At 47.6% G+C, this 11,663-nt stretch overlaps 1 non-coding gene across 1 annotated transcript; it reads right to left on the reverse strand.

Moving 5' to 3' along the window:
• Positions 1–646: 646 nt before the first annotated feature.
• trnav-cac (transfer RNA valine (anticodon CAC)) lies at positions 647–719 on the reverse strand. The gene has a single exon. It is a non-coding gene; the product is annotated as a tRNA-Val (tRNA).
• Positions 720–11,663: the final 10,944 nt, after the last annotated feature.

Here is an 11,663-nt window from a genome sequence, read left to right on the forward strand (position 1 = left end):
TCCTCACTGCCAGACAGCGGTTTTATACACACCAACGGCCCGAAGGCCACGAGATCACGAAATATGCTGCAGACCTCAGGAGGCTGGCGGCACCGTGGGATTTTAGTGACCACCTCACCGAAGCACTGCGGGATATCTTTGTCATCGGAATCGGCCAGGAGAGCCTCCTTCATCAGCTACTGTCAGCGGATACCACAGTCACACTGCAGAAGGCCATCTCCGTGAGGCAAGCATGACCTCGACTTGTGGCTCGAGGCGGATGACTCATCGTCAGGACTCAAACCCGGCAAGTACTGTACACAGAGTGGTGCCTTTTAGAGGCTGGACTGTAGAACGTGAACCTTCTCAGGGGAGAGAGAACAGGCCCCCGAGTCCCTTAACTCAGAGTCCATGGTCAGATCAGCCATCATCTTATTGAATGGCAGAGCAGGATCGAGAGGCCGAATGGCCGACTCCTGTTCCTATTTCTTATGTTCTGATGTGAATTATTTAAGGAGCTTGAATCATTGATGAAGTTTTCTCCCCTATCTGACTTTATACACTTTGTACTTAGGAGACTGGTTTAAAATATTCACTGCTCATGCGACAAGGATCCTTGGGCGATTTTTGTTCAATTTATTCACAGCAAAAATAGCCTCCAAAATAATGTTTCCGCCTGGGTTTGAACCAGGGACTTTGCGCGTGTGAGGCGAATGTGATAAACGCTACACTACAGAAACGTTGCGGTTAACATAATCTTAGGAATATAACTAGAGCTTTAACCTACACAGCTGGCCGATACTTCAGGAGCTGGTTTTACGAGAATAGAATGACGGTGTTGGAGTGGATTTTCAGACATAGCAAAGCATTATGGGGTAAGCCACCACGAAATGAACTTTGTACCAAGAAGCCTATCTGCTGGCCCTGATATGTACTCTGCAGCAACAAGTGACTCCTGGCCAGGTGCAGGCCACTGTTTCATCGAAAGCTTTGCAACAGAATAACTAACCACAAAGAAGATAAAGAGGAAGGGCCCCCAAACTCGCACCATGCTATCAGGCTTCACTAGGACTAAAAAGTTGAATCTAAATGAATTGGGTTGCCATATGGATCGATTGGTTGTATGTAAATGAATTTCATTGATTGTATTCTGCCCCATGTAAACTGCTTACAACCACGCATACACAAGGCAATCGGGGAGATCGCTGGATATCAACTCTTCTCCCAGAGCTCTGTTAGCAATAAAGTTTCTCTCTTACCTTACCAGAGTCTATGTGAATTTATTTTCACTATCAGTGGATGCAGAGAGGATGTTTCCACCGATGGGGGAGACTAGAAATAGGGGCATGATCTTAGAATAAGGGGCCGCCCATTTAAAACTGAGATGAGGAGGAATTTCTTCTCTCAGAGGGTTGTAAATCTGTGGAATTCACTGTCCCAGAGAGCTGTGGAAGCTGGGAAATTGAATATATCGAGGACAGAAATAGACAGTTTCTTAAACAATAAGGGGTTAAGGGGTTATGGGCATCGGGCGGGGAAGTGGAGCTGAGTCCATGATCGAATCAGCCATGATCTTAATAAGTGGTGGAGCAGGATCGAGGGGCCTTATGGCCGACTCCTGCTCCTATTTCTTATGTTCCTTTGACTAATACACATCAACATCCTGGGGGTCACCATTGACAAAGTAGATGTTGGCAAGCCTGGCTAGCTCAGTCTATAGAACATGAGATTTTTAATTTTAAGGTCATGCGTTCGAGCCACACCTTGCGTGAATTATTTTCCTTAAACTTTTATGTTACTTTCACGGGAATTAACCAACTCATTTAAAAAGGAGTTCGATATGTCCCATATGGCTAAAAGGATCAAGGGGTATGGAGAAAAGCAGGAAAGGGGTACTGAGGGAATGATCAGCTATGATTATAGTGAATGGCGGTGCAGGCTCGAAGGGCCGAATGGCCTACTACTGCACCTATTTTCATTGTTTCTCTGTTTCTCCTTGTGGGGTAATCTCGAACATGGGGGCACAGTTTCAGAATAAGGGGTCATAAGAACATAAGAAGTCGGAGCAGGAGTAGGCCACATGGTCCCTCGAGCCTGCTCCACCATTCAATACGATCATGGCTGATACCCATAACTCCTTATTCCCTGAACGTTCAAGGGTCGCCCATTTAAAACGGAGATGAGGAGGAATTTCTTCTCTCAGAGAGTGGTGAATTTTTGGAGCTTCTCTGCCTCAGAGAGCTGTGGAGGCTGGGTCATTGAATATATTCAAGGTGGAGATAGACAGATTTTTGAACGAGGCCATTTGGATTGCATTGGAGAACGGAAAAGCGGCGATCACACGACTGGGAATGTCCGAGAGACCCCCGAACATCCAGAGGGAGATATGGGGTCTGGTCATTGTGATTCAGCAAGGAAACTATCGATCCTGGAGTACAAATACTCTGTTCCAAAGGAAACGGACCCAGCCTCTGCAATTGATCAGTTAATTAATGATGTTTTCCCGTGAAAGCAACATGAAAGTGTATTCGCCCAACGTGCGGATTGAACCCACGACACTGAGATTAAGAGTTTCAGGCTTTACCGTCTGAGCTAGCCGGGCTTGGCAAATGTGGGATCCTTGACGTATGTCAAATGTTGTGGGTGGATTAATGATGATTGAATGCATGATTGAGTGTCTCACACACTTGAATTATGGACTTCTTTCAGTTAGCATTTCTTCAATTGTGCAAAAGAAGATTGTGGGTTAATTAATGATGCTTTTCCATGAAAGCTGCATTAAATTAAAAGAAATGTAATCACCCAACGTGGGGCACGGACCCAAGACCCTGAGATTAAAAGTATCATACTCTGCTGTCTGAGCTAGCCGGTTTTCTGCCCAATGCCGGTTTTTATCGCTCATTGCAGCCAGGCGCCTGTTGACTCCGCCCCAGATGTTGAAACTTGCTATTGAAACTTGTGCAGTGGTTATCACGTTTGCTTTACACGCAAAAGGTCCCTGGTTCAATCCCGGACAGAAACATTATGTTTAAACTTTCTGTGGATGAACAATCGGAGGCGAGTTTAGTCTCCCCGCAAATGCTGCCTGACCTGCTGAGATTTCCAGCATTTGCTGTTTTATTTGCTATTTATTCTCCTGGCAAAAGGGTTCCCTTATTCCTTAATTGCTCTTTATTTCACTTCAATAAATGGATAACTTTGACTCAGAGAAAACGGATCCACCGGGGACCTTTTGCGTGTGAGGCCAACGTGATATCCGCTGCACTGCAGCCCATCAAAGGGCGAGAATAACTGAATATAAAGGATGAGATGACAAATATCAGGGCAGTGCAGTCTGGTCAATGTCAAACCCTCCTTTCTTATTCAGCAGTGGCATGAACGGGAGTCAGACGTCACAAGGTTTAATTAAAGTGACAAATACAAGTAACACTTTCAAAATTCTTTCACTTTATTTGAAATCCTATTGCGTTGAATCTGCAAATACGCACGGTGGGATATTATCTTCACTACTGATTGTATTTTGTGTGCACGATAGGAATAACCGGTGCTGTTAAATTTGATAAAAGTTGCCCCAGATCTCTGAAGACTTTGAACCAGAAAGCTAAAATACAGTGAATAAAATGGGATATGGTTTTCGAGTTAAGATGCAAAGCACAGGACAAATGATTGAAGTATGGAGTGTCCCTAAGTTAGCATTTGTTTGATTGAGCAACAGAAGGTGAGGGGTTAATTAGTGATGGTTTCCCGTGAAAGCAAGAGAAAAGTTTAAGAAGAAATCATATGGTGCCTGTCAGTTGAGCGCTGCTTGTGATACCTGGTGGGAATGGGCGGGGCTTTTCAAGCCCCATCTATTGCAGAACCTTCATGTAGACTAACATCTCCAACTCACTGTGTAGGTTTCATGGTGCGACGGTAGTGTGTCTGACTCCACATCGGAAGGTTGTATGTTCAAATCACTTAGGGGTTACTGTTCTGTTGGATATTTTTCTTACAGAATTATTATTTCCTTTGCTGTTTGGCAATAACCAGACACTTGCTCCAAGGTCTGTCCACTGTTTCCCCGGTGTCAGGCAGAGATACGCCTGCTGCCCTCGTTTATTTCATGTGACAGGACACAAAAGTTCAAAATCAACCTGCAGGTGGCCACATGCAACACTGAATAATCAGGATGGCCGAGAGGTCCAAGATGCTGTGTTCAGGTCACTACTTCCTCTGGAGGTGTGGGTTTATGTACCATTTCTTATATTTAATCATTAAGCGGAACCCATTTGTTTTGTCACCACCAACTCCTTAAAAGTGCGTTTCAGCAGTCCACCTGCTCGCTTAACATTTCCGTCTGACCTGGTGCTGAAGTTTGTTCATTCTTTTGTCGACCGGCAATCATATATTTTGCCCTGAGCATGTGAGGAACTTTTATCCCGATCTCATTGGGTTTAATTGTGGTAATCTGGTGCTGAAAGTGGTGATGTTTCCGCAGTATAACGGTTAACACGTTCGCCTCACACGCGAAAACACCTCGGGGGGAAATATTTTCTGGAGCATTCTCATGCATGTTCAGAGGAGAGTATGTTCTCCTGTGAAAGGTCAAGAGATCATAAGATCGTAAGAGTTAGGAACAGGAGTCAGCCATTCGTCCCATTTGCAACTTTTCAAGATTTTTCCGCCCGGTTTCGGACCGGGGACCTTTCGTGTGTGAGGCGAATGTGATAACTCCTCCACTACGGAAACACTGTGATAGAATCTATCTTAGGATAAAACCACAGCTCTAAACCTACACAGCTAGCCGAGAATTCAGGAACTTGTATCCAGAGAATAGAATGAGGGGGCTATATTTAGGAAGGCTCTAAGTGTGGCCTTCGACAGCGTGAACCATTTTTCACGCCTCGGGAACCTACTATCAGCAAGGGCAGACATCGATGACGAGGTCCAGCACCGCCTCCAGTGTGCCAGCACAGCCTTCGATCACCTGAGGAGGAGAGTGTTTGAAGACCAGGACCTCAAATCTGGCACCAGGCTTATGGTCTGCAGGGCGGTGGTGATACCTCCCCCGCAGTATGGCTACGTGACATGGACTATATACAGCAGACATCTCAAATCACTGGAGAAATACCACCAGGGCTGTCTCCGCAAGATTCTGCAAATCTTCTGGGAGGACAGACGCACCAACATCAGTGTTCTCGCTCAGGCCAACATCCCCAGCATTGAAGCACTGACCACACTCGACCAGCTCCGCTGGGCGGGCCACATTGTCCTCATGCCCGTCACGAGACTCCCGAAGCAAGCGCTCTACTCAGAACTCCGACACGGTAAGCGAGCCCCAGGTGAGCAGTGTCATTTATTTCACACTACTGTATATAACTGTACCTTACCCAGCTATACCTGACTGTAACTAGATATGACCTGTAAACACAAGCATACTTTACCACCAGGGATGCACTTGCAGGAGACACTGCATACCTGTTCCACACAGGTTTATAAAGGCAGGTCTCAGGCAAGTGTGGCACTCAAGAGCTGTGAAATAAAGATGCAGGTCCAGAGTGACCTTGACTTCAGCATGTGCCTCGTGTAAGTCTGTACTGCAGGGCCAGGACTTTACAGTGGCGACGAGTTACGGGATCACAGAATCCACAGAATGGCTACCAACGGCTCAGATGAGAAATATAATGCTGGAGACAATTGGGAGGACTTTATAGAAAGTCTCCAGCAAAGCTTTGTAACCAAAGACTGGTTCAGCGACGATAAGGCAGACAAGAGAAAAGCCCATCTCTTGACCAGCTGTGGCTCGAAAACATACACCTTAATGAAGGACCTGCTGGCACCCGAGAAACCAGCGAGCAAGTCGTTTGAGGAGTTGAGCACACTAGTGAGAGACCACCAGTAGCCAGCGAGCAGCCTACATATGGCCAGACACAGATTTTACAACTACAGACGCTGTGTGGGCCAGAGCATACCTGACTTTGTGGCGGAGGTTCGGACGTTGGCTAGTTTACGTGAGTTCTCCAATAAACTAAATGAGAAGCATTGAGAGACTTTTTTATTGAATATAGGCAACGCAGGCATACTCCGAAAGCTTATAGAGACCAAGAACTTGACCCGAGAGGCAGCAGAACTGATCGCACAGACATTCTTGGCAGGAGAAGAAGAAACAAGTTTGATCTACACTGTGGGTACGACAACCAACGAAACATCGGAACAAGGGGTTCACAGCATGAAACAAGCCGCTACACCCACACACAAACAAAAGGCAGGAAAGCAGGCCTTCAACAGCAGGCAGTGGCGCCAGAAGCCATCAAGGGCCACATGAACGGCCATTCACACCTCATCAACCCACAATGCGAGCAATCAACTACAGACTGAAAGAAGCTCAAGAGAGATCAGCCAGACGCAGCTCATCCTTCGGAAACAATGGAAGTGGTCTGTGCTAGAGATGTGGGGGAAGGCACTCAACAGGGGGTGTCGATTTCAGCATGATATTTGCAGAAACTTCAACTATACAGGACATCTGGCTCACGTGCAAAACCACAGCAGCTCGGCTGGTATACGAATCAGAAGGGTCGGAAAGCGGAGCAGAAGAAGGTGGGGACAGTGCCCGGGACACCGAGGTACAGCGGGTCAACACGATCAATGTCCACTGTTCTTACAACAAGACGCCTCCAATAATGATGAGAGTCCTACTCAACGGGATACCCGTCAACATGGAACTGGACACGGGAGCTAGTCAATCTCTCATGAGCGTTCAACAATTTGAACAGCTGTGGCCGCACAAAAGCAACAGACCAAAACTTACAAGGATCGACACCAAACTAAGATCCTATACCAAAGAAATCTTCACAGTCCTTGGCAGCGCCATGCTCTCTGTCACACACAAAAGGACAGTGAACCGATTTCCATGTGGATTGTCCCCGGAGATCTCCCAGCATTGTTGGGAAGAAGCTGTCTGGCAAAACTAAATTGGAAATGGGATGATGTTCACACCATGTCGTCAGAGTAACGGACCTCCTGCTCAACAGTTCCAAGTCATTTTGAACATCTCTATCAGCCTTCAAAGGGGCGAAAGTTAAAATCTACGTCACACAGGATGCCAGACCGGTCCATCACAAGGCTATAGCTGTGCCTTATGTGATGAGGGAAAAGATTGAACATGAACTGGACCGGCTTCTGCGGGAAGACATTATCTCACCCGTGGGATTTAGCGACTGGGAAAGTCCCATCTTCCCCGTCATGAAGCCTGATGGATCCGTACGAATCTGTGGGGATTATAAGTCTACCATAAACAGAGTCTCCCTACAGTACCAGTACCCGCTGCCCAGAGCGGCGGATCTATTTGCCACATTGGCTGGAGGAAATCTTTTCTCGAAACTAGATCTCACATCTGCGTATATGACGCAAGAACTGACCAAAGAGACGAAGCTACTCACCACGATCAACACACATCGATGCCTTTTCATGTACAATCGATGCCCATTCGGCATCAGGTCGGCAGCTGCTATAATCCAGTGCAACATGGAGAGTCTGCTCAAGTCCACCCCGGGGACGGTTGTATTTCAAGACGACATACTTATCACGGGCAGGGACACCGACTCCCATCTCTGCAATTTGGAGGAAGTACGAAGTCGATTGGATCGGGTAGGCCTAAGAGTTAAGAAATCCAAGTGTCTATTTCTCGCGCCCGAGGTTGACTTTTTGGGCAGAAGGATTGCCGCTGATGGAATCTGCCCAAAAGAATCCAAAACAGAAGCAATTCGCCTGGCACCCAGGCCCCGGAATGTCTCAAAACTGCGTGTCTTTCTCGGGCTACTCAACTACTTTGGGAACTTTATGCAGAACTTAAGCACGCTACTGGAGCCTCTCCATGTGCTACTCAGGACGGGGTGCGATTTTTTTTGGGGGGACACCCAGGAACGCGCCTTCAATAAGGCATGCAACCTTCTATGTTCCAACAGTGTTTTGGTTTTCTTTGATCCAGGTAAAAAGCTCGTTCTCACATGTGATGCGTCAACGTATGGGGTCGGGTGCGTTTTACAACATGTCAATGATGCGGGTAAATTACAACCCATAGCTTATGCCTCCAGGTCACTTTCGCGGGCGGAGCGCGGGTACAGTATGGTTGAGAAGGAGGCGCTCGTGTGCGTGTATGGTGTCAAAAAGATGCACCAATATCTTTTCGGTGACAAGTTTGCGTGAGAAACTGACCACAAGCCCCTCACGTCCCTGCTATCCGAGTGCAAGGCAATAAACGCCAACGCCTCGGCGCGCATTCAGCGGTGGGCACTCATGCTAGCGTCTTACAACTATACAATAAGGCACAGACCAGGCGCAGACAACTGTGCCGACGCGCTTAGCAGGCTATCCCTGGCGACAATGGAAGGGTCCGACGAACAGGTCTGTGAGATGGTCATGGCAATCAATGCCTTTGAATCCACACGTTCAACCATGACGGCTCGCCAAATCAGAGCTTGGACGACCAGCGACCCCACCTTATCCTTAGTCAAAAGATGTGTTTTCACTGGTGACTGGGCAGAGGCTCGTGATGCCTGCTCCGAGGAGATCAAACCATTCCATAGGCGCATGCATGAACTATCACTACAGGCAGACTGCCTGATGTGGGGCAGCCGAGTAGTTATGCCCTTGCGAGATAGAGAGGCGTTTGTCCGGGAGCTCCACCGCGAGCACCCAGGGATCATCCTGATGAAGGCCATAGCCAGATCCCACGTCTGATGGCCTGGCATTGACGCGGACTTGGAGCTCTGCGTCCGGCGTTGCACCATTTGTGCCCAAAGCAGTAATACCCCCAGGGAGGCCCCACTAAGCCCCTGGCCCTGGCACACCAAACCGTGGTCGCGGGTGCATGTAGACTATGCGGGCGCATTCATGGGCAAAATGTTCCTCGTTTTCGTCGATGCATTTTTAAAGTGGATCGAATGCACCATTTTAAACTCGAGCACCACATCCACCACTGTGGAGAGCCTTAGAACCAATTTTGCAACGCACGGAATCCCTGACATATTGCTCAATGATAATGGTCCGTGCTTCACCAGCGCAGAATTTCAAGATTTCATAGTTGACCACGGCATAAATCACGTTAAGACGGCACCGTTCAAGCCAGCCTCCAATGGCCAGGTGGAGCGAGCAGTGCAAATCGTGAAACAAGGTATGCTAAAAATCAAAGGTCCCACGCTGCAGAGCCGCCTGTCGCGACTGCTGCTGACATACAGACCTTGTCCGCATTCGTTGACTGGGGTTCCCCCGCCCAACTATTGATGAAAAGAACCTGATAGACGAGACTCCCTTTAATTCTCCATGACATGCATGAAATTGTTGAGGCAAAGCGCCTGAAGCTAACTGAGTACCATGACAAAAATTCGAGGGAGAGGTGGAATGAAATAGAGGACAAAGAGTTTGTACTAAATTATGGCATGGGTCCCAAATGGTTTGCAGGGACAGTAACAGATAAGAAGGAAACAGGCTACTGTGGTACAAATGGACAATGGCCAAACCTGCCGGAGGCATGTAGACCAAGTAAAAAGTAGATTCACTGAAAGCACTGCAGAACCAGCGGCAGACTACAATGTGGAACTCACACCACACCTGGTGGACAGACAGAGGGAACAACCTGAGAAAAGGGCAGTCTCAACAGACAGCCCAGGCGAGATACCAACAATCACACCGAAAGAAAAGAAGGCACCAAGGCAAACAACTGAACCACAAATAAGACGCTCCACGTGAGAGCAGAGACCAACTGAGAGACTGAACATTTGAAGACAATAAGACCTTGTGGGAGGTTTATGTCATGTATCTCATACTACTGTATATAACTTTACCTTGCCATGCTATACATGACTGTAACTAGATATGACCTGTAACCACAAGCGTACTTTACCACTAGGGGTGCACTTGCAGGAGACACTGCATATCTGTTCCAAACAGGTATATAAAGGCAGGTCTCAGGCAAGTGTGGCACTTGAGAGCTGTGAAATAAATGTGCAGGTCCAGAATGACCTTGACATCAGCATGTGCCTCGTGTAAGTCTGTACTGCAAGGTTCAGGATTTTACAGGCAGAGGAAAAGTTTCGGGCACACACTCAAAGACTCCCTGATAAAATGCAACATCCCCACCGGCACCTGGGAGTCCTTGTTCCTCGGGTTGAGTTGCCTGTGCTGCGTGATCCATGCCGGATCGATCATCCTCAGCCACGAGGTATGTCAAAGCACGTTTGCACATTCACTGGAGGTACCCCATCGTTGTGCAGCCTTTGCACACAGAGTTCTTGAATCGACATAGATGGGCCCGAGGATTACCCCCGCAGCACCAACACAGGGAGAATAGATTCACATTCACCCGCGATGGCGCAATCTGAGTCATCACAGGTCTTGTAGCCACAGACGTATAGACCCTGCCATATGCAGTTCGGGCTGCTAGCCACAACATTTTATGCACAGTACTTGCCGGTGAGCTTCGATGTTGAGAAGGTATCTATTTGGTGTTATCGTCCGTGGCCATGCCTGCCTGGGCGATCGCGATGGCCCTGCTCAGGTCTCGGGCTTCAGCAGCCAGCAGCTTTCGAAGAATGACCTCGTGGCTGATGCCCAGCACGTAAAAGTCCCACAGCATTTGCCCCAACGCAGCAAGGTCCCGCGAGGTGTCTCAGGTCGGTGACATTATCCGCCACGTCCTGGTCCCCGGAACGATGGTGCGTGTAAAAACGATATCTGGCCATGAGGATACTCTCCTTCGGCTTGAGGTCGTCCCAAACCAGTGTGCACAACTCTGAATATTGCTTCTCTGTTGGTTTTGTCGGTGTGAGCAGATTCTTGATGAGGCTGTTTATTTTAGGCCCACAGACGGTGAGGAGAACCGCCCTGTGCTTGGCCACGTTAGTGTCTCCTTCCAGCTCGTTGGCCACAAAGTACTAGTCGAACTGCTCGACGAAGGCTTCCAAATCATCACCCTCAATGGATCTCTCTAATATTCCAACAGCAGCCATGGTTGCGTTAAGGTTCATATTCTATTACTCGTCGCCAATTGTTGTGAAAAGAAGAACTCCCCGAGGCTGAGTACTGTGAGCTAAACTTAGTTTGATCTTAGTCTTCTTTATTACAACTCCAGAGTACCTGAACAACATGGCAGCCAACCTTTTATACTGGCCCTGCACGTGTGGGCAGGTGACAATTAGGACTCCAACAGTTGCGCCCTCTGGTGGCAAGTATTACAGAGTTACATACATCATATAATTGTTATGGTTAAGAAGTTATAATTCCAATGAATGCCTGAATCGTGCGAAAGGAGCCTGTTTGTAGGACAAGGCTACATATCAGGAAGGAGTGTAGTTAGATGACAAGGGAAGTGATACTCTGATTATAAGTTTGGAGAATAAAAAGAGTAAATGCTGGAATCACTGAGCAGGCCAGGCAGCATCTGTGGAGAGAGAAACAGAGTTAACGTTTCAGGTTAATGACCTTCCATCAGACGTTGGGCAGTTGTGTTAGGTAATACTATTAAAAGTTTCAATTGTCACGTAGCTGGGGTAAGGAAAAGATATAAAATGTGGCATTTGGAACAGATAGTTTAGAATCCGATTAATGTTTGATCAATTTGTACACCGAGCTCGGAACTGTAACGTGTTTGAGTTCTTCAGCTAACATTCGCAAGGTTTGGGTGTAAGTACTATTGTTAAATGTCTGTT

This window comes from Pristiophorus japonicus, unplaced genomic scaffold (assembly GCF_044704955.1).
Source record: "Pristiophorus japonicus isolate sPriJap1 unplaced genomic scaffold, sPriJap1.hap1 HAP1_SCAFFOLD_45, whole genome shotgun sequence".
NCBI lineage: Eukaryota > Metazoa > Chordata > Chondrichthyes > Pristiophoridae > Pristiophorus > Pristiophorus japonicus.